Source organism: Hemicordylus capensis, chromosome 1, assembly GCF_027244095.1.
Source record: "Hemicordylus capensis ecotype Gifberg chromosome 1, rHemCap1.1.pri, whole genome shotgun sequence".
Classification (NCBI taxonomy): domain Eukaryota; kingdom Metazoa; phylum Chordata; class Lepidosauria; order Squamata; family Cordylidae; genus Hemicordylus; species Hemicordylus capensis.
Window position 1 is genome coordinate 453754251 of NC_069657.1, and position 25991 is coordinate 453780241.

The window sequence follows — 25991 nt, forward strand, 5'->3', positions numbered from 1 at the left end:
GGTAAAGTGTGACGTCAAGTCGATTTCGACTCCTGGCACCCACAGAGCCCTGTGGTTTTCTTTGGCAGAATACAGGAGGGGTTGACCACTGCCTCCTTCTGCACAGTATGAGATGATGCCTTTCAGCATCTTCCATTATCGCTGCTGCCTGATATAGTACCAGCGAGGATTCAAACCAGCAACCTTCTGCTTGTTAGTAAAGCACATCCTACCCGCCCCCGCAAAAAACCCACCCAATTCCTAGCCTCCCACATCTGCATGCTTAGACGGAAGTTACAAATAGATTATCAATAGATACAGACAGAATCGCCCCCCTTCTCTTAAGCACAGGCACTTAAAATAAATGCTCTTGAATATTCTTTTTATAGGAAGGCGGGTAAAAACGCTGACTAAAAATAAAATTAGCTAGACTGCATCAAATACCAAGAGGAGCTATTCAAGAGCATTTGTCCCAGAAGGCCTCCACGCCCCCAAGAACCATCTGCCCATCCATATTCCTCAGGCAGGGTCCTAGCAGCCTCGGGAAAAGGCTGTGCTACCGACCCCACATCCTCTTATTCCCCCAAAAGGCATGTCCCACACAAACACACAAGTTAACACTAGTCAGCGCTGGAGGCAAAGGAATCTGGGAGGCCCAATTCCCCAGGCTCTTACAAATCCGATGCTGGAATCCTAGAAATTTAGTTTCTCAGCATGCTTGCCAGCTCTCAGGGCCAGTATCTCAAGAATATGGCAGCAGCTCTGGAGATTGTGAAATTGCTGGTCAGCCCACTTTGGGAAAAGGCAGGCACCTATTGGCCTGCAACAGTCCTGCCTGCTCACCATCATCAGAGCCTGTTCATCAGGTCCATCATCAGAGCCTGTTGAGCACACTGTATGGCAGTGACCAGTATGAGGCTGGATGGCAGATCTGTTGCCTAGCAGGTTTCTGAAACCTCGACGCAGCTCTTCCAGGGCTTATAGTTTGCACCCAGTTACATTTCTGGGTTTTGTTTTGTTTTTAAACCTGGTTTTGAGCCTTTTAATGGTTTATCATCTTTTGTAAACCACCTGGAGTTATAACAGGTAGGCAGTATGATACATGTATTAAATAAATAAAATTTCCTAGAGGTTTCCAACTTTGGGCCCACAGATGTTGCTTAACTGACATCATCCCCAGCCACAAAGACCAAAGGCCAACATCATCTAGACTAGGGAGCCAAAGTTGGGCCTCATTTGACAATTTCTGCCCCTTTCCCTGGCATGAGATGTTATCTGTGCCACGCTAATGGCTGCCTTCAAAACAAAAGCAAAATGCACAAACCAGCTGGCTGGCATGGACTGTAAAGCTTTCGATTTTGTTGTATTTTTTACATTTATATTCCACTTTTCCTCCAAGGAGCTCAGAGCGGTGTATGTGGTTATGTTTAGCCTCACAACAACCCTTTGAGGTAGCTAAGCTGAGAGATACATGACTGGCCCAAAGTCACCCGGTGAGTTCTATGGTTGAATGGGGATTCAAACTCTGGTCTTCCCAGTCCTAGCCCAACACTCTAACCACTACACTTCTATCCTAGTTGGAAAACTCCCCAGTTTTCAGTGCAGCGCAGAGAGGGTGGGGTTGCCGGGTCATCGCCCAATCAGCGTGGACCTTGGAGGAAGAGGAGGGAAAGCAAGAGTGCCTAGATACACACCATTTCACTTCTGAAGAGCTATTTGCACACAGAATGGTAATCATTTTGGAGGGGAAAGGAAACAAAGGCATGCAGGAGAGCTGGCAGATCCAGCACACAGACTCCTCAGGCCCAGCATCAGATTAGCAGCAGGAACAAGAAAAACACAAATGCCGTTTTCATTACACCAACACTTCACGCTGTGAACATTTTAACAAGGAGGGCTTTTTAATCAGCCTCCAACAGGCCTGTCCTCTCCAGACAGCCCCAGCCTTTAGTGTACCAAGGATGGAAGTCTGTCTGCAAGGCTATTTTTTTTAAAAAAGTTTGTTTTGGTTAAGAAGCTGCGATTTTAAACCTTCTGGAAGGCAGAGGTGAAGCTGCTGTCTGTTAGTCCTCAACAAGAAGGGTTCCTTCATTTGCAATGTCCTTCCTTCACTTGAAGCACACGTGTGTGTCATAGAGTGCAGGCACACATGTATTTGGAAGTTGCTGAAGCGCACGCCAGCTTCCCAACAGGGCATATACCATGCTGGCTTTGGAATAAGAGCATCTCCTTCTCTGTTTGTTTTCAGGAAGAACCTCAAAACCCTCCTGTTCTCTCAAGCTCTTAATTAGAATTAATTTTAATAATGTTAAAAAACTTGTTTTAATAATATCATTCTATTGTTTTTATTGTCATATACTTTAATTTGTGACTTTTAACTGTTTTAAATTTTGTACACCGCCTAGAGATATATACATATCAGGCAGTATAAAAAATAAAATATTCCTGGAGAAGAGCAGACTGTTCGGCTATTCCCCAGCTATATGCAAGAGCTCCAAGAGGCTAACAGCCTACTGAAGATTCGGGTCCGAAGTTTGTAATTTCCTTCATTGAGCGATGTGCACCCCATCTAAGAGCTAAAGAGCCCGAGACAGATCACTATTCACTTTCAATGATTATTATTATTATTATTACTTTTTGCATTTACCCATTCAGAAGCTCTAGAAGCCCCATCCAGAAGATCTAGGCAGTGTGCAATAACTTTTAAAAAGACATAAAACCCACAATTAAAACAATGCTAAAACAATATAAAAACAATTCAAAAATGATTAACACCATTTAAAACCAATTAAAATACTTTTAAAAACAATACCACCACTTTATAAGCCTTGGAAGGCCAGGCCAAATAAATAGGTTTTTTAAGGCTCTCTTAAAGGCCGACAGCGAGCCTAAACTGCAGTTATCTGCCAGGAGGGCATTCCATAGACCAGGAGCAGCTGCAGAAAAGGCCCGCATTCCGAGTCGCCACCAGACGTACCGGTGGCAATTGGAGACGGACCTCTCCAGATGACCTCAACGAGCGATGGGGATCATACCGAAGAAGGCGCTCTCTGAGGTAAACCGGACCCAAGCCGTTCAGGGCTTTAAAGGTAATAACCAGCACTTTGTATTCCGCCCGGAAAAAATATTGGCAGCGAGTGCAGCTGTTTTAAGACAGATTAAAAGTTTATCTATGTTAATTAGGTAAAACTAAGAGTTAAGGATCAGCAAGTTTTTCATTCTGCCTAATAAAGAGTTCTGCATAGCCCAAAAGCTTGCAAATTCCCACACACAAACTGGTCTTTATATCTAGCACAGAATCACTGAAAATGCTCTGAAGCACTCATTAAAAATACCAATTTTCAGAACCACTGAAGCACTCATTTGATCCACAAAATACTGAAATACCAACTTACCTTAAGTATTTGAGTTACTGACATATTCAGGAAGGAAAAAAAGAGAGAGATGTTAATGTTTTAAGCCTCAAAGTAACACCCGACTCCTACAGGATTTCCACACACTTAAAAATTCCACTTGAGAAATTAGGGCATGTGTTGAAAGTCTGAAGTCCAAGAATAGTGAGTTAGAAAATGATGAAAGAAAATAAAACTTTGAGCAGGGCGTAATTTCTAGAAGGTAATTTCTAGTGTATCTTATTAGTAAAGCTCCATTCTACAGGCAAGTATGTGCAAACTTTTAGGTGCTTTGCTTTAAGCGACTCATCTCTCTTTCCCCCACCCCACCACCACTTACTCACACACACACACACACACACACACACACACACACACACACACGCTTCAGCATTTGCAGAGAAAGAGATCCTAATGCTAGTCCAGTGTTTTGCAACCTGTAGGCTGCGGAACATTGGCCATTGCACTGTGCTGACTTTCCTCTCCAAAAGCAGGAAGTTTTGATTCCCTGCTTTTGCAGGCGACTCACCTAGGAGGCACTCCTTCTGGTGTCTAAGGGGCGTGAGCCATCTCCAGAAGATGGATCTGCAGGCAACTCACCGCATAATGCACCCGAAGGGACCTGTTCCTCCCAGCACATACAATTAAAAACAAATCAAATATTGTGCAGCAGCTTGCCACTGGAGAGGGGGAGAGAGAGAGAGAGAGAGAGAGACAGACACACACACACACACACACACACACACACACAGAGTGTGTGCATGGGCACTGGGGTAAAGGAGGTGTGTCTGTCTGTCCTGGGAGGGGGGCAGTATCCCTCAATTTTTATTTTTATTTTCTAAGTGTGCCTCATTCAAAAAGAGGTTGAGAAACATCCTCTCATGCTATGCTAGAATCCCTTTCCCCATAAGCTGGGTACCAGAAGAACCTGGGGTGGGGGTGAGGGTGGGTGGATGCCGCTTTCAAATGGGCATTGCTCCATATGTCTCTTGAGGTCCTAGCATCTTCTGCATGGCGGCAACACTAGAGGCTCTGAAGCTTCGATCCAACTCTTTTACAGTTCTGCAGAAGCCAAAGACAGATCCTCAGATCTTGCAGCAATGGAACAGAGCACTGCAGATTTATTTCTCAGTATAGTCCTCTTAGTTAATCCCAGGTACGGTTGTGTTTGGGTCTTTGGTGAATCTTGGAATTCAGATTGATGTTTAAACATAAGCCAGCAGTCAAACGGCCACTACAACTAAGACCACTGGAAAGTTACATCTCCATGTTTTGTTTTCTGAACAGCTTTCATCCTTGCAGTAAGACTAAGGGACATACTCTAGAAAGACAGATGTGTACCAGAGCTCAGAGAAGAGATACAGAAGCCTCCTTCCATCTGTCCTCAGCAGTAGGTTTTGTTTTATAGGTGAACACCTCTTAACTAATTAAGTTGTGCTGGCACATGTTCAAGGCTTCACTCTGCCTCTCCAATCAGGTTCTTGTACATTTGGACGAATATCATACTGCCGTCAACCCTGTTCCAAAAATAAGTATCTAAGGAGAGTCCTGGAATTATTGTGGTTTCACTGGACACAAAGAAGTTAACTCTGTATCATAAGAACATAAGAGCAGCCCTGCTGGATCAGGCCCAAGAAGGCCCATCTAGTCCAGCATCCTGTTTCACACAGTGACCCACCTGATGCCTCTGGGAAGCCTGCAGGCAAGAGGTGTGGGCAGGCCCTCTCTTCTGCTGTTGCTCCTCTGCATCTTGCCTCTGAGGCTGGAGGTGGCCCGTAGCCACCAGACTAGAAGCCATTGATAGACCTGTCCTCCACGAATTTATCTAAGCCCTTCTTTAAGCCATCCAGGCTGGTAGCTGTCACCACATCTTGTGGCAGAGAATTCCACAGGTTGATTATGCGTAGTGTGAAAAAGTACTTCCTTTTGTCCGTCCTAAATTTCCTAGGTTTCATGGGATGACCCCTGCCTGGTTCTAGAGTTATGCAAGAGGGAGAAATTTTTCTCTCTCTCCACTTTCTCCACACCATGCATGATTTTCTAGACCTCTATCATGTCTCCCCGCAGTCTTTTTTTCTAAACTAAAAAACCCCAGGTGTTGTAACCTTGCCTTGTAAGGAAGGTGCTCTAGGCCCTGGATCATCTTGGTTGCCTTCTTCTACAATGTCCTTCTTCGGGTATTGTGACCAGAACTGGACACAGTACTCCAAATCAGGGATGTGCAAGAACCAGTTCGGTGCTTCTTTTGTGCGGCACCGAACCAGTTCGGAAGTCCAGCATTTGAGCCAGTCCAGCATTTGAGCAGGGGGGGTCCTTTAAGGGGCAGGGAAGATGCCCTTACCTGCCTTGCTGCTCCCCCCACCGGCGCTCTCTCCAAAACCGCTGGCGTGGGGCTGCAGTGTAACTGCTTGAAGCCCCGGTCAGCGTCCTACCAGAAGTGGCCAATGCACATGCGTGCATCACACACACACACACACACACACACACACCCCTCTATAACCTCATATTGTTTATACAAAGAACTGGAATTTAAAAACCTGTTGGTAAACAAATACAAAACTCTTTGCCTATATATACATCTCTCTCTCTCTCTCTCTCTCTGTAGAACATTCACACAATCTCCAAACCTCTAGCAACCCTCTACCTCTACCCCAAACAGCTGCATTTTACAAAGTACTGTCCTTCCAAGTAAGGTCCATGGGCAAGCAATGCCGATTCCTTGTCAATTAATCTGACTTTTAAAAAAAAATTTACTTCATTTTATTACTTTTATTGTATCTGTGTCTATCTTATAGTTGTGAGAACCCCAAGCAGTAAGTGCACCAGAGGGGCGGGGTATAAATATTTTAAATACATACATACATACCATACAAGAGAGGTCAGAGCAGAAAACATGAGAAAATCAAGCCTACAAACAGAAATTAAGCTTTTGAAAGCAGGTTTCTTCCATACGAACATTAATTCAAACACTCCATTAAAGGTTTAGTTGTGTTTACTGACCTCATTCCCAGAAGGCCACCTTCTAAGCCTGAGCTAGGTTGGCACACTTAATACTGAGCAACTGACCAAACTCTCCCCCCTCAATTGCACAGAATCTGCCAGCCAAGGCCCAAGCAAGGACAGAAATAAAATTTTACAAAATGTCGACATTATTGGAGCTCTTTCACCTATGGAATGAAGCCGTGCCTTAGAGGCAGAGCAGATGTTGTGGATGTAGAAGGTCCCAAGTTCAGCCTGTGGGCACTTCCAGGTAGGGCTGGGTGTGTGTGTTGGGGGGAGAATCCTGCCTGGAACCCTGGAGTTTTTGCCAGTCAGAGCGGAGAATATTTATTTATTGAAACTTCTTTTATACCGCCTCCTCCAAAGACTCTAGGTGGTGAACAACAGAAACACCAACAACAAATTTTGGAAAAGAAAAAGATAAAGACAGATAGAAAGAAAGATAAATTATCAAAGAGCAAACACCCTGTGAAACAGATGTGTCTTAAGAAGGGCCTTAAAAGCAACCAGGGAGGGGGCTGAACGAATCTGGAGGTGGGGGGAGAGTGTTCCAAATAAGAGGGGCAGCCACAGAGAAGACCCTCCTACGGGCCCAGGCACCAGACCAATACTGGACTAGAAGACAGTAGTTGACTAGTTCAACAGAACTAGACAAAAGGAATTACACAATCTATTCTGGGCCCCATTTTAAACAGCATCTTCTAGGACACATCTGCAATATTCTTCTTCGGCACCCCGCACCCACCCAGCCACCCGAAACTCCAGTGTGCCAATCCACCTCCAAGAATTGGTGAGCCGGTTTATCAGAAACCAGCAGAGGGAGCACCAAACTGACTGCTGTGCCTCTGCCGCACAGTGGATATTTAATACACATCCTTGCAAAGCAGAATGATGGAAGAAGTCAAAGCTATTGAACTAGTTAAAGAAAAAGCAACCCAATTCCCTACTAAATTACAGCAATTTGAAGCCATTTCAAGCACTGGCCCCAAACTACTCATTTTCCCGTCAGCATTTTCAGAACTTAATCCATTTGCAGTGGATTAGCCAGGCCACGAAGCCACTTGCACCAGGAGGAGACTTCAATTAGCAACGATTTCTGAAAGATAGAATTTCACTTTGCACTCCAAAAATGAGCCCTTCTCCTCTGCTTTGTAACAACATCCATTTACCTGGCCGGATCTCAGTCAAGGCTTCTATCACCACCTACAGAACCATCAGCTATAAATAAACAGGGCTATTGCATCCCAGTGGCCCCCCACCAACACCTCTACCAGTCCGGACAAAACCTGGCCCCCGGATTGCCTTTGGGCCTGTTCTCCAGAGAACCTGACTCATTTGCTTGACAGGCATCACCATGAAACTGTGCTGAAGCAGCCAAATGCAGCTGCAGCAATCACTGCATAAAAGCAAGCTCCAACTGTAACAAAAAAATACTTTTGTGCTGGACGATATCCATCACCACCCCCATCTCCTGGCACATCACGAGCCACCACAGAGACTAGATGTTGGGCTGCACAGTTGTGCAGAAAAAGACAGGAGCGACAACCTCTGAGGCACAATGGAAGCATGTTCGTTATTAGGCCCAATGCATGTTGAGGAAAGGCCCAGAGGGCCTTCTGTTCTGTATTCGGTGTGAATGTAGAACAGAGTGCCTTGGGGAAGAACCTCTTCCCAAAACATACTGGCCCCAGTAACTAACATTTCTAGTGCCCCTCAGAGGTGGTGTGTTGGTTCTAGTATGGTCCAGTACCTTGCTTAATTTTTCCTAGGGATGACACAGCTTTTCTGTCCCAATTATTATTATTATTATTTTTACATTTATATCCCGCTCTTCCTCCAAGGAGCCCAGAGCGGTCTACTACATACTTGAGCTTCTCTTTCAAAACAACCCTGTGAAGTAGGTTAGGCTGAGAGAGAAGTGACTGGCCCAGAGTCACCCAGCTAGTTTCATGGCTGAATGGGGATTTGAACTCGGGTCTCCCCGGTCCTAGTCCAGCACTCTAACCACTACACCACGCTGGCTCCAATGAGACACTCAAGGTGGTGGACCACCACAAGAGGAACATCATCATAAAAATCCACGGAAGAGAGCTTGCATCATTCAGGGCCAAGAGACTGAGCCACGAATCACAAAGCCCCTGGTTCAGATCTCCTCTCTGCCACAAACTCAACTCAGTGGCCTTAAGCAAGCTACTGTTTCTCAGCCCTCTATCTGCAGCCTTGCAACACCCTAAAAAGGACTGCAAGGTGATAGATGGGAAGCACTCGGAACACTTGAAAAGTACAGAGTAAAACACAAAGTATTACTACTATTACTAATTGTAAACAAGTGAAATTTAATCAGAAAGCAAACACAGGCAGCATAACACAGAGAAACACTTAGTAAGGGCAAAAAAACAACCAAACCCACAGAAAGCTCATCATCTTCATAAACTTTACATCTACCCAGTTCAATGTTTACCTGAAAACTAGCATTTCAATCCGGCATCTAAACACAAAAGGGATGAAGCAGGGCAAGACTCTCGGGAGAGTGAAGCCATGGGAGTATGTCCGTGATGAGCTTTCAGGAAGCAGCAAGGCATAAATCAGGGCCTTAGTTTAAAATCTAGGAGTGTAGGTAGGTTCGTATGTTACCTCCACTTGAGCACAGTCCATGGGTCCCTTTTGCCAAGGAAATGGCAAAGCATAAGAGCTAAAGAAGGTAAGTGCCACTTGGGTTGAAAAGCACTGCACAGATATTGTAAATAAATACATAAAGACACAAACCCACCTCCACAAAGAACACTTCTACAGAGTCTACAAAAAGTAAACTTATAAAAATGCTTTCCAGAATGAAGTTCCAGAAGAAGTCATGATTTCAATAAGTACCTGACTTGGATTTCCCCAAGCTGCCATTATTGCCAAGGCTTAAATCCTTCAAACGCCACATTTTTGGCAGTTCTCAGCACCACAGAAGAACGGTACACTCAGTCACTGGTCACGCAAATGGAGTTGCTCTTGAGAAAGCCTCCCAACAAGCGAGTTCCAGCATCACCTTGCTTCCAATATGCACCTTTGCTCTAGCCCCTAAGACAGGACACCACAGTACAAGTTCTTCCCATCCAACTCTCCATAAACTATAATTTGTTAAGAGTCAAGAGTGCTTCAAAAAGTTGTTTTGACATCTATTTTGTAATAAAATGTCAAACAGTTCAAGGACTGTTTGTGCCACTGTTACGTTGCCAAGAAGCTTTGGCTGCATGCAGCTGAACTCTGAGTGAAGATAAAACTATAGCCGCTGCAGCAAAAAGCAGAAATGAACCAAACAAGAAGGAGAACTCTGAACAAAGTTGCTGTTGAATGATGAGACTTTTAGCACCATGCAGGAGACTGTTGGGGAGAGAAGACTCAAGAGCACGCACACGCACACACACACACACGCGCACACACACACACACACACACACACACACACACACACAAGCTCCGCAGCAGATTGTGGTAAATACCAAAAGAGGTTAGTCATAACTCCCACACAGAACTCCTTGCTGAACACAGCATTCCCCAGTCTGGGGCCTTTGGCTGTCATCACAACAGTTGAATCCATTCATTTAATATCAATTACATCCAACAGCAAAGACAGTCTAGGGTCATAAATTCTTTGATATGTCTTGACAAAAACAAATCCAAGACAAGGATCCACCCCTAGAGGAACGGAATAGCGGGACACACAAAGACCACATCTTGCTCCTAGCACAAGTCAATTTAAAAAGTGCTCCTGATTAAAAAGGCAGCCATCTTTCTGAAAATTATGGCATGTGTTTTTAATACACAAATATTCTACGGCAGGTGGCAGGCATCACCTGCAAAGATGCTCCCCTGCAACTAGTATAAAGAAGTAACAGCAGGAGAAAATGGCATGCCCTCACCTCTTGCCTGTGGTCTTCCCAGAGGCATCTGGTGGGCCACTGTGTGAACCAGGATGTTGGTTTCGAAAGGCCTTGGGCCTGATCAAGCAGGGCTGTTCTTATGTTCAAAGAGGTATTTCCCCTTTTCTTTCACACACAAGGGAATGTCTCGCCAAAGATGGTGCCTGCAGTGGCACACATACACACCATCTAAAAAGAAAGGAAGCATGCTCCTCAGAAATTGTTTCAATCACCTTCAGAATTCATGTAGTTTAACGTGATCAACCAAGATCCCTTTAAACTGGGTGACAGCCCCTATGAAACACACAAATCAAGACTGTATAACCTGAATAAACGTGTGCATCATTCTCATCATAACTGCCTCAAACTCTATCAAACCTGAACATTAAAAGCAGGTGATTTATACAAGGTGAAACCAATAGCATTTCAGGAAAATAACGCTGTTTTGGTCTGTAAATAATACCATTGCTAGATCTAACAGTGAACAGAGTTGCTGATTGGAATTGTATGCTTTTTAATTTTAACAGTTACATGTTTATCTCAACCTTCCTCCAAAAAGCTCATTTTGACCTCTCACAACAATGCTGTGGGTAGGCTAGGCTGAAAGGATCACTTCACGCCATGCACAGCTAAGCAAACATTTGAACTTGGGCCTCTCTGATCTAAGATCAATACAGTACTCTAACCACTAGTCCACACTGGCTTTCAACTTTATTAAAGGGAAGCCATGGTTCTGGTCTTAAAACAGCCCCCAAATTTAATGGGGGGAAGCTCTCTTTAGTTCATTTAAGTCAGATAAAAGTCACAAAGTAAACTGATTTTTCAAAGGCCATCACCACCAGTCAACAGCACTATTTTAATCCAATGCAATTTCTATGGCACTTTTTAGCATTACAAATGCTTTCATTTCTGATCACCATACAGCTTTCTCAACATCTCTGGGTTGAGGCCACAAGGCGAGTTTCACAGCCAAACAGGAGATTTAAGCAGATGTTTTCCACATACAAATCAGCGCTTTACTCACAACCTTCTCATCATATTTTCAAACTGGAACACAAGTAGGTTAGAAAGGGACAGGTGCTTTGAAGAGGGGGACACAGCTCAGGGGTGAATCCCATTCCTTGCACTCGAGGGTGCCTGGTTCAACCCCCAATAAAAGAATCATGTCAGCTAGCAAGTCTAGGAAAGATCCCAGCTCAAGAATTTGTAGAGTCACCAAAGTCTGGAGTATGCAATACAGGCCTACAGGGGCCAGTGGTCTGTCTTGGGATAAGGCAGCGTCACAAGTCCTTGCTTATGTGCCCCCTGCACAGCAGATACAGCAAAGAGAGTAGGCTTTCACTTGTCGAATTTATGCCTGTCACACTTAGTGACACCAGAGCTATATCAGAAGGGTGGGCAGCGGGTCGAGGGCAGGCCACAAAATTAAATAAAACCACTCTCCACCATAACCTAGTGGCATAATTTATATGCCACTAGGTGTTATAATAAAGCTGTAGAGATAGCGCAGGATCCCACGCACCCTGGAAATGATCTTTTTCAGCTTCTGCCTTCGAGAAGGAGGTATAGGGTCTTAAAGACCAGGACCAGCCGCTTGAGGAGTAGCTTCTACCCAAAAGTGGTCTCAGCTTTGAACGCAGCAAAACACAGCTTCTGAGGGGTTTTTTGTATTTAGTTTTTAGAGTTTTTTAGTGGGTTGATGGGAGGGGGGCGTATGGGTATATGTTTAGATTATTCTTGTTAGGTCCTGTAGTAGTGGTTGTAGATTCTTTTCAATCTCGTTGTTCTGCACAGGACAATGACAATAAAGATCTATCTATCTATCTATCTGTCCAGTCCAGTATATTGCACTGCAAAGTGTTGGCCTTTGATGAGGGAGACCCAATTTCCAAGTCTCCATCTGACAATGAAGCTAGTTGTTGACCCTAGGCAAGTTGCTCAACCTAGCTTATTCCAAACGGCTGTTGTGAGGTTAAAAGGGTGCAGAAGAAACTATGACTACCCCCTCTGAGCCCCTTGGAGGAAGGACAGGATAAAAATGCAGTTATTCAGCACACAGGATACAAACGTTTTCCATGAGACACTGGTGGTGTGGTGCACCTAGGTGGGTTCCAGTTTCTAGGAGACCTCTCTTTAACTGTTATGTTTAAACTGGCAGCACACACTCAGTTATAATGCTACAATTAAACTAGTCAAACATACATCCTCCGTGTTCTGTACTCAAGCAGCTTCCTTGGCTCGCAGTTTGTTTCTGGGCACTATTCAAGTTGTTGGTTCAGACCTTTAAACCGCTGGACCGCCTGGGACGAGGAGATTCGTGTGGGAGCAGACAATCCTCCAAGTAAAGTGAACACTTGAAGGGCCAGCTGCTCCCACATGTATCTGCCCAGCAGCTGAGAGCATAATCGGAGGTCCTCTTCCAAGTGCCTTGCCTGTGGAGGGAGGCAGATGGTTATTAGAAAGAGGACCCATTCTATGGTTACTATGACTGTGGGACTTCTCCCTCCAGAGGGATCCACCCAGAGCCTCCAGGATTATCCTTTAGGCACCAGGCAAAGCCTGTCCTGTTTATGTGGACTTTTGGTGGGTAAACTGACCTGCTGCATTCGATTTATTACTTTCCCTTTTCAGTCTCAGCTTGGTCTGCTTGCTGACCAATTGCTTCACTTATTATATATGTATACAATCCAGTTTTATCTGCTGACATGCTTCTATTGCTTTAATGTTCTTATGAGAGATTTTACTAAGCCACCTTAAATGCCAACCCAGCTTGGGATTTGGGGACCTGAAGAATCCCCAACTCGGGGGGGGGGGCACCTCTCTGGACTTTTAAGGCATCTTTGAGGTCCTCTGCCAGGTGTCCAGAGGCAAAAAAGATGGCAACTGCAAAAAAAAGGACCTTCTTCATGGTGGCTGCTCTCCTCAAGCACCTACTCCGATGTCCTTTTGGGCACCAGGTGAAGACCTTTTTATTCTTCCCCAGCTTTCTCATCTTTGTTGGGATGTGCTTTTAATTCATGCAGTTTTTAATCCTGTCACTTCATCTTTAAGACACACATTTTTGTGTTGCCAAGCTGCCCTGGAAATGTTTTACACTGAAGGGCAGGATAAAATTTTACAAAGTCAGAAAAAACAGCAGAACATTTGTCATTTTCAACCAACACAGATTGGTGGCCAGTTTAACTGTAGTACTTGGACCCTGAAGTGGCACTTGCAAAGCCAAAAACTTAGAAGACCCCAGTAACACTCCCCAGATGGGGGTGGGGGTCTGCATCTCTCCACTGTCCACTCCCTGACCCCTTTGGAGTAGGGGGTCCCTGGACTCAGCTCTTTCATCAGCCCCCCAGGTCCCTGGGGGTTCCCAAGTAAGAGCACCCCACCACCCACCCAGGAGTGATTTTCCCATCTCTTAAAGAGGAGGGGTCTCCCGATCTTCAGACTATTCCATTCTGCAGGGAATAGGGAGCGCATTCTGCCCCTCCTCTTCTAAGTCTGATATGAAACAGCCCCCAAAGGTCGCATATTTGCACACAGGTCTACAGCCCCTCTCCCCACCACACATGGTACGGCCCATCTCCCCCTTACCTTCCGAGTTTAACCCTCCCGCCCGACGGACGCCACTGCGTTAAGCCAGTTGCTCCCGGGATCCGTAGGCAACTACCATTAGGGAAAGGGGGGTGGAGAGTGAGACTATCGCCTTCGCCTTTTATTCCCTCCGTCAAAGCTTCGCTTCCTGCGTTCTTCCCCTCCAAGTTAGCCGCAGGTGGTTCGCTCCACGGGGCCAGCGATCCAACCCGCAAGTCCTCCTCGTCTCACCTCTCGATTTCACCTCGCCCGCCGCCGGTTCCTTCAACGCGTCTTCGGTCATTTCCGACAAGAGGCGGCGGAAACGGCCGAAGGGTGGGCGGAAAGGGACGAGGACAGCGCGGGAGGAGACGAAGACTAACGGAAATTGGCGAGAGCGGAGGGCGGAGCGGGACGCACCAGAGGTCGGGAGCAGAAACACGAAGGAGGAGACGTCCGACAGGGGGAAAGATTCGGAAAAGCGCGGAAACAGCCGACTCTCTCTCCCTTAATGCCCGCCCACCCCACCAAGTTTCGCGCGTGCGCAATATACGAGACAGGCTTTCCCGCCAAAATAGGATTCGCTTGTGGTTGTAATCATTTTAGGCGTTTATGTGGTTGATGATGACACATTTGAGCTTTCACGTTGAACTCTCTGAGATGCTTATTAAAAAATTCAAGCAAAGTTTAACAAAACATTTTTTTAAAGTAAGGGTTGGATAGGATTTCGTTGACTTTGACGACATCAATTGTCATGCTGTCTCTGTTTGCAATCTTACCAGCTCAGGAGTCTTCCCTCCAACAGGGATTCCCAGATGCTGTTGACTACAACTCCCAGAATCCCCAAGCAAACGTCATTGCAGCTGGGGATTCTGGGAGTTGTAGTCAACAGCATCTGGGATCATATTCATATATCCTTTTTCCTTGAAGAAAACCCAAAGCAGCTAACAAAAGGCTCTTCTTACCATTGGGTTGGTTACCTTCTTAACAAACAGAGGAAAAACTAGCTAATTAGGCTGGGGGGGGGATGTGCAAATGATCTCCGGAGGGGAAAAGGAGAGGTTTTTATGTAATATTTCTCTCTTCCCCCCCCCTCCAAAAAATTGCATCAAACTGACACCTTTAAGTTAAAATCCCTTTTATTTATTTATTTTTAAAAAGTTAGTTAGCTAATAAGTGTCTTAAGGGTACATTTGAGAGAATAAATTTAAAACAGAGGGAGTAGGAACATACATAGGAAAGCTGCCATATACACCATCTAGCTCAGTAGTGTTCGCCCGGTCCATGGACATCCTGGTCCATTCTATGAAGGAATTCGCTTCAGGCATTCAGAAGCAGGTTAACAGCCTTTAGCCCATGATGGAAACTATAACCAACCATTTCCATCTTTAAAATGTCACAAGATGGGCTTCATTAATGTCTATAGTGCATGTATGGAAGAAACACATATTGACAGCTAATTTAAGACACAAAAAGGTCACTAAAAAGCACTGACCCATGCTGGCACTTCACATCTAAAGAGCCTCTATTCTGTGCAGCATTGATCCATACACATTCATAGTTCTCATGCCAGCACAGAATGCACCTCAGCCATAGACTGCAGACAGGAAACCACCACACACATATGTGCGGGCAGAGAGGGGGAAAAGCCAGCTGAGATGGAACTGACACCAACTCAAACCACTGGTCCATCTATCTCCGTATTGCCTACACTGGCTGGCAGCAATTCACCAAGGTTTCAGGGAAGGGTTTCTCCCCATCCTGCCTGGAGATGCTGCCAGGGATGGATCTGGGAACCTTCTGTAGGCAAATCAGATGCTCTGAGCTGCGGCTCCATCCTCAGCTGGCATCGCTCCATTTTGACCTGGACAGTACAGGAATTGAAGATCTATGTTCGGCAGCCAGATAGATTTCCAAAAGCCAGACATAGTTAGGGAAACAAGCAGAGGTTTCTGTCCAGCCCTCTTCTGCAAGCACGCGGATCACTCAAAAGGGGTTTGTACTTGCCTTGCTCAGCTCCATTTGAGAGCCAGAGGGGAGGGAGGGAGACAGACAGACAGACAGCTGGAGAACAAGAACGCAGTTAAGGCATTGTTTTACTCCTCTCTGCTTCCCCTTTGGCAGTCACCTACCTCATCCAAAACATGCTCACACTGCTCCCTTGGAGACAAAGACGAACCATGCAGCACAAGCCCTGGAGCCAGTCAAGTGATAGCAGAAGTGCAGAGATCAGAGAATCCAAGACTGGCCCAAGTCAATCTGTTCCTAGCCACCTCTGTCTCTCTTTTGGGGCTGGCGGCATATTAAGGGCCTTGCTGGGTCAGACCCAAAGTCAATTTAGTCCAGCATTCAGCTCGTTTGCAGAGCTGATGGGGTCATTTTTCAGTGGCAAAGTAGGCAGAAGGTCCCGGGCTCAATCCCTGGCAGCATCTGCAGATAGGGCTGAGAAAGGCTCCTGCCTGGAACCTTGGAGAAGCCGCTGCCAGTCTGTGTAGACCAGACCTGCTCAACTTTGGCCTCCAGCTGGGCCAAGTGACTGTAGTCCTGCAGTTTTTGGACTACAGTTCCCATAATCCCCAGCCAGTGGCCAATAGCCAGGGATTATGAGAGTTACAGGCCAACATCTGCAGGAGAACTGAAGTGGAGCAGGCCTGGTGTAGACAGTACTGAGCGAGATGGACAAAGCGTCTGACTCTGTACAAGGCAACTCCTATTGTCACCAGCCCGGTGCTTCCAGGGGACTCACAAGCAGCACATGAAGGTGACAGCCCTCCCCAGAGTGACCCATTGTTCCCGCCACACCTGCTTAATACATATGTGGACAGGACCGTCAGGTGTAAAGGGGTGGAGAGAGAAGGCTGGAAAGAGAAAGGCTGTCCAGTGCAAAGGATTCCCACCGCTGCCCCATCCCACTGTTATTGTTCACAGTACGTCTCAGCTAGTGATCTGCATGTCTGACCTCAGGCAGGTGTTGGAACACCTTGTGGCAAGGGATTCTGCTACTTTGCTCCACACTCCAGGGGCCATTCCTCATCACTGCAGCATTCATCCAGCCTCCAGGCCCTAAACTGACCCTGCCCGCAGATGCCTGCCATTGGCCTCTCTGCAGACAGGAATGATGTGAGAGGCTCTCTGTCCGGGGCAGGCCTCACTCATCAGGTCTCCTCGGTCTGGTGCATATGCCCTTGCTGCATCTCCCGACTCCTCCGTGCAATCTCTGGCCTTCTTGTGACTCCTGCTTGATCCTCTTGGCTCCTGGCTGTTGATCTGGCTTGACCTTTGGCAGGTTAGGGTCTTAACTCTGACCTGATGGATGCTCACCTCTACACACCTAGGTCCCTGGCTCCTGCCCCAGCTATCCAATTCCAGGCGGATTTACTTGACTCTTGGAGGGGAGAGCTGGTCTGGTGGTAGCAAGCATGACTTGTCCCCTTAGCTAAGCAGGGTCTGCCCTGGTTGCAGGGACCAATGGTCTGACTCAATATATGGCAGCTTCCTATGTCTCCTGGTGTATCCCAATTTGTCAACCCTCCAGCCCTGCTTTGCCTGCCTGGCCAGCCTCAGTGTCCCTGCCTCTTCCAGTCCCGACTTCTGGACTCATGCTCTCTGGCCCCATTGTCCATGGTTCAGCTTCTGACAGCAGGGAAGTCAGGCAGTGCTCAAATAACAGGGGCTAGAGGGGGCCAGGTCATAAGAACAGCCCTGCTGGATCAGGCCAGAGTCCTATCCAGACCAGCAGCCCATTTCACACAGTGGCTCATGCTGTGCGGGAGATGGCAATGGCCAACGCCTCCTGTATTCTACCAAAGATAACCACAGGGCTCTGTGGTCGCCAGGAGTCGACACCGACTCGACGGCACACTTCACCTTTCACCCACCAGATGCCTCTGGGAAGCTCACAGGCAAGAGCTGAGGGCATGCCCCTCTCTCTCTTGCTGTTGCTCCCCTGCAACCAGTGTTTGGAGGCATCTTGCCTCTGAGGCTGGAAGTGGCCTATAGCCCTCAAACTAGTAGCCACGGATGGACCTGTCTTCCATGCATTAGTCTAAACCCCTCTAAAAGCCATCCAGGCTGTTGGCTGTCACCAACATCTTGTGGCAGAAGATTCCATAGGTTGATTATGCATTGTGTGAAAAAGTACTTCCTTCTGTCAGTCCTAAATTTCTTGGCAATCAGTTCTTGGCAATCAGTTCTTGGCAATCAGTCATTCCATGAGTTTGTCCCTCTACCATTTGTGACAGCCCCCTCAGCTACTGCAGAAGAGCACAAGAAGGAATGATTCAGCCTATGGTTGGGGCTGTGGATTTCATTAAGCCTCCCCCCACCCCCAAAAGAAAGCCAAACCAAATCAAGTGCTGGGGAAAGGACCAAACTTCCTCCACTAACTAATCTCTTTCCTATGGAGCCTTCCTTCGCCCTCAGGCTCATCTTGAAATTCTAGCTTCCTGTGCCTGTCTCTCCAAGAAAGCCTCAAGTCAGGAGGAGGCAGACCGATGCAAGACCGATAAGAGCTTTCAGCAGTTTCTGCCTAGCTGTCATCACATTTAGATCAGCCCGGAGAACCAGAGCTTCAAGAACACATTCAGGACAGACTCCTGTGCGATACTGAACTTGGTAATCCTCTTATTAATAATATGTAGCTATTAAAGGCATTAGACAGAAGCCCCAGTTCAGGAACAAGAATGGAACTCTCCCTTTTACTGAAAAAGCCTAAGAGTGCATGTACAAGCAAGTCAACAGCATAGTTAGTCATCTGTAATATCCTTCCAACACCATTGTACCTGCAATCAGTGAGTAAAGAGTATATATTCCCCCTGCCATTCAACCTATATTTACAGCAGCAATAAAGTAAAGGTAAAGTGTGCCGTTGAGTCAGTGTCGACTTCTGGCGCCCACAGAGCCCTGTGGTTTTCTTTTTGTAGAACAGAGGAGGGGTTTGCCATTGCCTCCTCCAGCACTGTATGAGGTGATGCCTTTCAGCATCTTCCTATATTGCTACTGACCGATATAGGTGTTTCCCATAGTCTAGGAAACATAGCTGCAGGGATTCGAACTGGCAACCTCTGGCTTGCTAGTCAAGTCATTTCCCTGCTGCACCATAAGTACTTCAAAAAGAGTTTTAGTAACTGGGAGTATGAAAGGGGATGTCAAATAATCTGGAATAATAAATGCAGAATACAACAGAGTGATAAATGAGCGATGAGGGGAGCTGGAGCTGGTCTGGGGGAAAAAATCAGGAAAGCTGGCCGACAACTGCCAAAGGTCTCAGATACTAGCGGACATCATGACTAAATTACTCAATAGTACTACTTTAGAGTAACTCCTGAGGTCTACTAAATTTAACAGGACTTTCTCGAGTAAAGTTAGTCAGGATGCTAGGCACCAACTTTATACAGGCTAAAATATTCTCATACGAGTCTGAATGCAACCCTGATCTCCTTCAAGTCCCCTGCTTTTTGTGTCTATATTCTTAATGCTCACCGCACTCAAGTGTCCGGTAGCAAACATTTGTAATGAAGACCGGGCCGCCTTTAGCCAGGGGCCGAAATGGCACCGGCCAGGGGAGCAGTTGTCTAGGGGCGCCTGCGCATGCCGTGATACTCCCGTGATGCTCCCTATGTGACACTGCCACTGGCCGGGACTGAGGGCCGCGTGGGGCCAGGCCAGCCCACAGCCACCTGCCACCCCCTCCTGCTCGTTCGGTCTGGTCAGGGGTGAGGTAGAGGAGATGGAGCAGTCGCTCCCCAGCCTGGCCCGTACAGGCAGCTCCCCTGTGCAGTACAAGCCGATACACACACACGCGTCGTGCCATCACATCAGAGCCAGCCGGAGAAGGAGCGAAGGAGGAGCAGATGACCTCGGGCCGTTTGGCCTGCTGCTGGCCAATGTTCCCCCTCACATGAATTCCCAGTTGTGGTGGACTACAACTCCCATAACCCCCAGCCAAAGGCCAGGGGTGGTGAGAGTTGTAGGGGAAACCTCCGGGAATCCCTGTTAGGGGGAACACTGCTGCTGGCCTAATTTGAACATTTCCAACATTTTTACCAGGGTGGATTTGATTTAAATCAAACTGATTTAAATCACTAGCAGGGTGGATAAAAATCAAAAAAATCCGATTTAAATCAAAAAATCCAATTTAAATAAAAAAAATCAGATTTTTTTATTTAAATCGGATTTTTTTTATTTTTATCCACCCTGCTAGTGATTTAAATCGTGATTTAAATAGTGATTTAAATCAGTTTGATTTAAATCAAATCCACCCTGATTTTTACCGAAGTTAAAAAGATTCTGCAGGAAAGTTAAACACCAGGTGAGCTGATGGAGGTGGCCAAGAAGAAGTGGGGGTCTTGCACGCCTCGCTGGCTGCACCACACCTGACTCACGGGAGGGAGGAAGGGAGGGGGTGGTTTTCAGCACCTGAGGGGGGCAGCCAGACCAAGTGGCTGCTGCCCGAGGGCACAACGGGAAGGGGCAGAAAAACTTATCCTTGCCGCTGCCGCCTCCGACCAGCAGCTCCTTCCTGCCCGACTCGGCCTTGTGCCACCACAGGTGAGTGGGTGGGTGGGTGGGCAGGCAGGCGTTTCCCTCCCCCGGGAGGAAAAAAAGGTGTGCGGGGCGCCACTTGCCGAGTTGAGCATCCTGGGCTCTGAGAGGGCGGAGGCTGCCTGCCGCGAGACCCCCAACCCCAGCCAGGATTGCTGCTGGGCCCCTTGGTTCATCCTCAGGACAGTGTGCAAGGTCTTCTTTTACGGGCTGCAGTGCCTGGGCAAGGGCCCCTCACCGACTCCGCAGACGATTCAGGAGAACTCTGGTTCCTCCAGGCCAGGCTTCTCTGTCCAAGGGTGCCCAGTCCAGGGTCTCCAGGCAGCTCACACGCCTGGCATGGCGGAGGCCTCCCTTCTCTACTGCTGCCCTACACACACACACACACACACACACACACACACACACACACACACACACCCCTCCACCCAGCATTCAGAGGTATACTGCCCTTGAACATATGGGGGGGGGGTCCATTTAGCCACCAATAACTCATGGAGTCCTCCATGAATTTGCCTAGGCCTTTTTTCCCCTCATGCATCCTGATCCTGGGAGTTAGAGGGGGCCCATGGAGGCCATCTAGCCCAACCCATGCTCGGTGCAGGAAATCCAGAGCAGAGCAATCCCAGCAGGAGCTGAGCAGCCTCTGCCTGAAGACCTCCAGCCAGAGAGAACCCACCCTTTCCCCTGTTGATTGATTCCTTTGCTGGACAGCTCTGACCATTAAGAAGCTTCTCCCACTGTTCATCCAAGATCTGCCCTTCTGTAACTTAAGCCCATTAGAAACTTGTCCGGCCCTCTGGGGCAGCAGAGAGCCACCACACTCTTGCTTTCTTCTATGGGACAGTCCTTCACGGATGTGAAGAGTGGGGCCGTATTCCTCCCGAGCCTTCTCTTCTCCAGGCTCAACATACGCAGTTCCCTCAACCTTTCTTCACAGGGCTTGTTTGCCCTCCTCTGAACATGTTCCAGTTTCTAAAGCGCAGCACCCAGAACCAGAGACAGTACTCGAGATGAGGTTTGACTAGTGAGGAATAGAGTGGAATGCTAACTCCTTGCGACTTGGCCACTATGGTTCTTTTAATGAGACCCAAGATGGCCTTCGCCTTGTTTGCCACGGCAACCATCACTTAAAAGCCTTGTGGCCATCACTAGAACTAGTGGCAATGAGTTCCATAAGATACATGTGGTATAAAGAAGGCCTCCGGCTTGCCAGTAAAGGAGATTACTTGCCAGATACTGCATCATGGATGCATGTCATGGGATAAGCAATTCTACACTTGATGGAGAGGGTGGGGCAAGATCTCGAGCCATCCTGGGGTGGTGTATGTCCCTGTAGTGTTTCATTCCACCTCTCCCTGCTACTCCAGTCTGTAAAACCAAAGGCCGGCACTATAAGCAGCAATTTAGTATGCAAAGAGAATCTGAGCTCAGGCTTCTTTTTATCTAGCAATCAGGAAGAATCAGACAGTCTGGGGGAGAAACAGAGCAGAGAGGAGCAGGCAAACTGTACAAAACGAGCCCAGCAACAGGTGAGGGGAAGCCTATCTATGTCTGTGTTTTCTTCTGACAGGCTGAGCAGGTATGTGTGCCCACCATCCCCCAACCTTGGAAAGCCCCCATTTTCTTTCCTGAGCCAATTAGCAAGAACTAATTAGCCTTGCTTAGAATTCCATTTCCTGACCAGCACAGATGTTTCTTCAAAAGGAGAAGCACCCTCTTGCATTCCAAAGCAAGATTATTTGCCAAGGCTGGATTTGGGAAGCATCTAGCACCGAGGGTGAGCCCATGGACAGAAAGAAGTGCAAGAGGTGAGGCTACAAAAATCCTCGATTTCCAAGACCAGCCAGCACATCGTTGGCTGCTAGACTGGGCCCTGGTTGCACCCAGACCTCCTCTTTAGTGTTCTCTCGTTTTTTTCATCTGTGTGCGGAATGAGTTTTGTTCTGGGCAGCAGCATCAAGGCAGTGTGCGCACTCATGCATTCAGAGCGGGACCTTCTTGATTAAACCCGAGGGTGATCTAAAATTAACTGAGCAGACATCAAGAAACGTGTGAGTGTGCGCCCACATGCACACCTTGCTCCTCTTGGGACATCTTTTCTTTAGGAAATGCACTGCCTTGGCACCTCTTAGCAGGAAGGTCTCCTTAAGGGCAGACTTGCGGTAATATTTGCTTGTATGTCTAGGACGGGTCACTTTTATAAATTCTGCCCTGCCATTAAGTTGGTTCAGTTCATTTCATTTCATTTGATTTCTATACCGCCCTTCCAAAAATGGTTCAGAGCTGTTTACACAGAGAAATAAATAAATAAGATGCCGCCCTGTCTCCAAAGGGCTAACCATCTAAAAAGAAACCTAAGATAGACACCAGCAACAGTCACTGGAGGTACTGTACCGGGGGTGGATAGGGCCAGTTACTTTCCCCCTATTAATAAAGAGAATCGCCACGTTAAAAGGTGCCTCTTTGCCAAGTTAGCAGGGGTATATGTTATGCGTTTAACAAATGCATTTATACTCCACTTTTAAGTTAGCAATGCCAGAGTGGCTTACAAAAAATAAACACAGAATTTGGAACCCTGCAATAAGAAAATAAACCCACCTATTGAGAGGATGTCACAGAACGAACAGCCTTCTGGAGCGAAACTGCCTTTCCTAGCCATCTCAAGGAAAGGAAGAAGGAGCCCCGCTGATCTCCCTGGGAAGAGATCACCCCACAGCTGTGGCAGCATTGTGCAGAAGGATCCTGTCTCAGATGCCCACCAAGAGCATTTCTGTTAATAGTGAGCCTGGCCTGGGGTTTGGAGGAGAGAAACCCCTAAAGGGGAACTCCTGGCCTCTTACCAAGGATCTTTGCGGGAAGCTATGACAAGACAGGCAAACCAGCCTGTCTAGATTGGTCCTCCATTTCTTTCAGCATGGGTTTATCTCACCATATCTTAGGAGCACATTGCAGAACTAGGAAAGGTGCAGAGGAGGGCAACCAAGATGATCAGGGGGCTAGAGCACCTTCCTTAGGAGGCAAGGCAACAGCATCTGGGGCTTTTTTGTTTAGAAAAAAGACTGAGGGGAGACATGATAAAGGTGTATGAAATTATGCATAGAGAAGAGAGAGTGGACAGAGAGAATATTTTCTCCCTCTCTCACAACACTAGAACCAGGGGTCATCCCATGAAACGGAGGGCCAGGAAATTTAGGAACGACAAGAGGAAGCACTTTTTCACACCGCACACAATTAATCTATGGAGTTCTATGCCACAGGATGTGGTGATCCTTGCTTGGATGGCTTTAGACAAATTCATGGAGGACATGTCCATCAATGGCTACTAGCCTGGTGGCTATAGGCCACTTCCAGGCTCTGAATGCCAGCTGCAGGGGAGCAACAGTAGGAGAGAGGGCATGCCCTCAGCTCTTGCCTGTGGGCTTCCCAGAGGCATCTGGTGGGCCACTGTGTGAAGCAAGATGCTGGACTAGATAGGCCTTCTTGGGCCTGATCCCGCAGGGCTGTTCTTATGAGTGAGTTCAGGTAGACTGAGGGGGTGGAAATTCTCTGACTCCTGCTACACAGAACCTGATGCCTGGAAGTTACTAAAATATATTTCAATATTTTATTAAAATGTACTGAACAAAGTAAACAGAGTAAGTAATAGAGTGGATAGCTGGTCTTGTGGTAGCAAGCATGAATTGTCCCCTTAGCTAAGCAGGGTCCACCCTGGTTGCATGTGAAAGGGAGACTAGAAGTGTGAGCACTGGAAGATATTCCCCTTAAGGATGGAGCCTCCCTGGGAAGAGCAGAAGGTTTCAAGTTCCCTCCCTGGCAGCATCTCCAAGATAGGGCTGGGAGAGACTCCTGCCTGCAACCTTGGAGAAGCTGCTGCCAGTCTGTGAAGACAAGACTGAGCTAGATGGATCTATGGTCTGACTTAGTACATGGCAGCTTCCTATGTTCCTAAGCAATAACACCACATAAAATTTACAGGTTTTAACTATATAAAAGGGGGGGAGGGCACAAGAGCAGAATTGGCCAAGGGCACCACAAACTCTTGAGCCGGCACTAAATGAAGACACAATTGCAGATCCTTCCACCTGCCCCGACACAACCTTTTGTATGCCAGACTCCCCATAAATGTCCAGGCTTTATGTTTTGTTCTGCTGCTCCCTACCTCTTCTCATTTCCACAATCATTTTAGATTTGTTAACTGAATAGGATGAGAAATTCCTAACTTATCAACTTAGAAATTTTCCAGATATTTTAAACTTCATGTGCACAAGGACACGAGACACCCAGAAAACTCGCAGACATGAGAACCAGAGCCAAATCTTAGCAACTACAGGTGAAACTTGGAAAATTAGAATATCGTGCAAAAGTCCATTAATTTCAGTAATGCAAATTAAAAGGTGAAACTGATATATGAGATAGACACATTACATGCAAAGCGAGATAAGTCAAGCCTTAATTTGTTATAATTGTGATGATCATGGCGTACAGCTCGTGAAAACCCCAAATCCACAATCCCAGAAAATTAGAATATTACATGGAACCAAGAAGACTAGGACTGTAGAATAGAACAATATCGGACCTCTGAAAAGTATACAGTATACTGTGCTTGATTGGCCAGCAAACCTGTCTGACCTGACCCCATAGAGAATCTATGGGGCATTACCAAGAGAAGGATGAGAGACATGAGCCCAAACAATGCAGAAGAGCTGAAGGCCGCTAATGAAGCATCCTGGTCTTCCATAACACCTCATCAGTGCCACAGGCTGATAGCATCCATGCCACGCCGCATTGAGGCAGTAATTGCTGCAAAAGGGGCCCAAACCAAGTACTGAATACATGTGCATGCTTATACTTTTCAGAGGTCCGATATTGTTCTATTCTACAATCCTTGTCTTCTTGGTTCCATGTAATATTCTAATTTTCTGGGATTGTGAATTTGGGGTTTTCACGAGCTGTACGCCATGATCATCACAATTATAACAAATTAAGGCTTGACTTATCTCGCTTTGCATGTAATGCGTCTATCTCATATATCAGTTTCACCTTTTAATTTGCATTACTGAAATTAATGGACTTTTGCACGATATTCTAATTTTCTGAGTTTCACCTGTAGAGATTCTAAATCAGAACACAGACATAAACCGATACCTTGTGGATCTTAAGAGGTATTCTTTTTCTTTTGTTTCTGAAATGTGCTTATTTCTTTTTCTCCAACATCCACATGGATTTCTACTAAAGGAAATTAGAGGTGACCAAAAGGTTAAAAAAAAAACCCAGTTGTGAACAGGCCACTAAAGCCAGAAGAAATAAGAAGAGTGCTTTGGGATCAGACTAAAGGTCCAGCTAGTCCAGCATCCAGCTTGCCACAGTCTCCCGAGAAATGCTTCCAAGAAGCCCACAAACAGAAGACGAATGCAACAGCTCTCCCCTATTCTTTGACCACCAGCAATTAGTAACCAGAGGAGTACTCTCAACATGGAACTGTATGGCACCAGTAAACTCAAGCCAGGGATGCAAGGCCCAGGTTCCTGTAAGACAGTTTACGGCGAGGGAAGTGACTGGATGACCTGAGCCTTGGTGCTCCATAGCACCTCCCTGACAGTGGC

General features: G+C 46.8%; 1 protein-coding gene across 7 annotated transcripts in view; it reads right to left on the minus strand.

Moving 5' to 3' along the window:
- EXTL3 (exostosin like glycosyltransferase 3) overlaps positions 1-25991 on the minus strand; it is a 210974-nt gene that overhangs the window by 159904 nt on the left and 25079 nt on the right. For 2 of the 7 annotated variants that reach the window (XM_053249186.1, XM_053249141.1), the window contains exons 1-2: positions 13864-14151; positions 10279-10467 (exon numbers count right to left, since the gene is read on the minus strand). The exons of 1 other annotated variant lie outside the window; for it this stretch is intronic. The gene's annotated coding sequence lies outside the window, so the exon portion shown is untranslated. Of the gene's footprint in view, positions 1-9239; positions 9427-10278; positions 10468-13863; positions 14152-25991 lie in introns of those variants that run through there. 4 more of the 7 variants (XM_053249160.1, XM_053249169.1, XM_053249155.1 and 1 more) reach the window with 3 other exon arrangements.